We start from the raw sequence: 3,194 nt of genomic DNA, 5'->3' as shown, positions 1-3,194 counted from the left end.
GACATATTCTTCTTTACCTCCATTATGTAGCACCAGTCCAATTTCTCCTTGGTGATCAGTATCACTCACACCACTCAGTACAGTGTGACCCCCTTCCTGACCTGTTGATCCAAAGGCATGAGAAGCCCAAAGTGACCAGGGGGCATTCTCAGCTGCCAGTTCACTGGAATCCGTGCTGTGTTTTCCAGGTAGAGAGTTCCTTCCTTCAGGACTAGGACCTCCAGGCCTGAAGAGCATAGGGTTGCAGGCACAAGAAGCAAAAATGCTGCAAGTGGACCACTAGGAGTAAAATGAGTGGTGCCACTCCGACTTCCACCCCACTGCTGGTACCATAATTTGTTAGTCCAGGATGACTAGAGAAACAAATCCAGAGACATGCATGTGTGTATAAGAAAGAGCTTCATATAAAGAGTAATTGTATATTAAGAAAACATCCCAGCCAAGTCCAGATCAAGTCCATAAGTTCGATATGAGCCCATATGTCCAATATCAGTCTATAAATCCTTCTTCAGACTCATGCAACACATGCAATGATGCCGAATGCAGGAAGATCACAGGCCAGAGGGTGGAAAGTCTTGTGGATCCAGTGGTGGGTGAAGCATCTCAGTGCTGTGGTGGGTCTTCACATCACTTCTCCAGCTCCAGAGCTCTGGTTCCATCAGTGTGTTTCCATGTGGCTTGTCAACCAAATGTCAAGCAGAGAATGTGTCATATCCTAAAAGGAAGACAGGAGTTCCCAGAATCCCTAGGAGAAGGCCATGCCCACACATAAGCCTCATTGGCTATGACTTGAAGGAGAAGGCCATGCCCACACATAAGCCTCATTGGCTATGACTTGTTTGACAGGCTGGACTCTACCCCTTCACTCAAGTTGACAGGGGATTATGTAACTTCCACAATAGCCAAAGTAAAAAGCTTTCACTTAGAATTAATTTTTTAAAATTTGGTTTGGAACCTTCTTTCTCTATTCTTTATTGTGAACATTGTTCTTTATTAACTGAGTCTTAGCAATTGCCTAATAATATTTTTCAGATTTCTGTTATGCACATATCAAATTGTTGTTCTAAACTCTTTTTAGCCATTTTTATCAACACAGGAAAGAGTTTTTTCTCCTGTGAATTTTTATCAGACCTTGAATTTTAATGATTGTTAGATGTATCATCTTCCACCTGAGCCACAGCTAAACATCTAATTGGTGTTTCATTAAGTACTACAGAGGGCACATTGTCTTTAACTGGTCCATTTTGTACTCGAATTATTTTCACATGTTAACTCCAACTTTCAATCTTGTCACAATTGGACACTCTCCACAAATTACCACAATGCTTCTGTAGAAACCATTCCATCCTGTGAGTATAATGAGCTCGCCAGGGGGAAAATCAATGCAGGGGCTATTCTCACTGCAGTAGTCAGTCTGTTCTTTTTTGGCAATCGCCAGCCTGCTTGTCAGGAATTATTAATTTCCACTCAGAGACTCTGCTAATCTCAAAGGATGGATAATTGGCTTACTCCTGTTGCGATAAATTATCTAATCCACGCATTACCAGGACACTGTGTATTTTTATTGTAGTAATTATTGCCAGGGTATTAGAATAGACATTTAACTGACCACTAGCTATAAAATCTTGTGTTTGTGACACAATTATGAGAGATTTCCATATATTAAAAATCTCTACCCCTGCAGGGTACCATGTTCCCACGGGAATATTAACTAGAAACTTCCACGCTAAGGCAAGTACTCAGAATTGTTTCCTGGAGGGGTAATTGATTTCCTCTTCAGGTTCACCACTTGGGCTTCTATTTCAGTAGCAAGAATACCAGCAACAAGAAATGTTGATCCTGGATTTATCATTGAACCTGACAGGAGTCAAAAAGTGTATTGTCTTTGCTGTAGAGGTTGGGTTGATATTCATTAGACAGGGTTTACATTTATTGCTGGATTTATTTTTGCTCAAGGGAAGGAGAATTAATAGTTATTTTTCTTGTAGCACCAATAAAAAGACCATTGGTCTGGTGAAGGAATCTGCACCTAAGTATAAGAAAAAGTTACCCAGCTTCCTAATATTGAACCAAATTTAACAATGAGACATTTCATTATAGCCCTGGCTTGATCATTCAGATACAATGCACTCAGATTATTTACTAGTTGTCAGTTTCTTGCTGATTATTTATTTGATTTATAATTTGGTTCTTGTATTCTTTCCAGTATATTAACTGTTAGTATTCAGCCATTTACATCAGCTAATTCAATGAAAAATATGTTCTTATAGACCTTGAGGTTTCTCTGTAATGTTATATTCGTCTTTCAATGAATGTGTAGCAAATGATTTGAATGAGGATGTCTTCTTTCAGATTTGTGATAAACCATTTGAGATGATCTTAACTAATCAAACCTGTTTGCTAGTTCATGGAAGCCAGGAATGCAAAAAAACAAAACAAAACAGTATGCAACATTGGCCTAGAAACAGAAAATTGTTTTAGTCTTGTTCAGTGTAGTCAGATTTAGAATATTTGTTTAACACAAAGTGTCTTAAACCATGAGTCCACATGTGGTTATGTAACTGAATGTGGGCTTTGACAAAGATTTGAAAAAAAGTACAAATGTTTACTGAAAGTTTATTAAGTATCTTTTAAAAATATTATTTCACTTTTGGGGGGAAATATTTTAAGTGTAGGTTCAAGTTTCAACACATTTCTACGTAAGTTGTTTAGTAATGCTGGTTGCAACCTTCACAATGTGTGCACGCGGTCACTTTCCTTTCGAGTCTTTTTTGGGGGGGTCAGTAATTTCTTGATCCTTATAGTCTTGTCTTGAATGATATTAGGGAATATTTCTTCTAACAAATCTCTGATGATTGTCTTGCTCTTAATTTTGTAATTTTCTTTATGAAATTCAATTACACATATACTATTACTCTTGAGGGTGACACATATAATTCTTAGGCTCGTGTGTGTGCGTGTGTGTTTATGTGTGTTTTCCTTTTGCTTGTTCCTCTAACAATCAGAATTCAGGTTTTCTTCAGTGTTGCTAATTCTGTATTCCACTGATGCAATTCTACTCCTTCAACCTTCCAGTTCAGTATCAATTTCTGAAAATTTAATATTTACCTTCTGCTTTCTGTTTTTATCATTATTGATAATATTCTATTTATGTTGTCTAATTGTTCTTGTATTGTTTTCCTAAATTTTCTCTA

This window comes from Echinops telfairi, unplaced genomic scaffold (genome assembly GCF_000313985.2).
Source record: "Echinops telfairi isolate 266 unplaced genomic scaffold, ASM31398v2 ScPeMD7_18;HRSCAF=68, whole genome shotgun sequence".
Taxonomy (NCBI): Eukaryota; Metazoa; Chordata; class Mammalia; order Afrosoricida; family Tenrecidae; genus Echinops; species Echinops telfairi.
The sequence above is the reverse complement of the archived record's forward strand: the minus strand, read 5'-3'. Positions refer to the sequence as shown.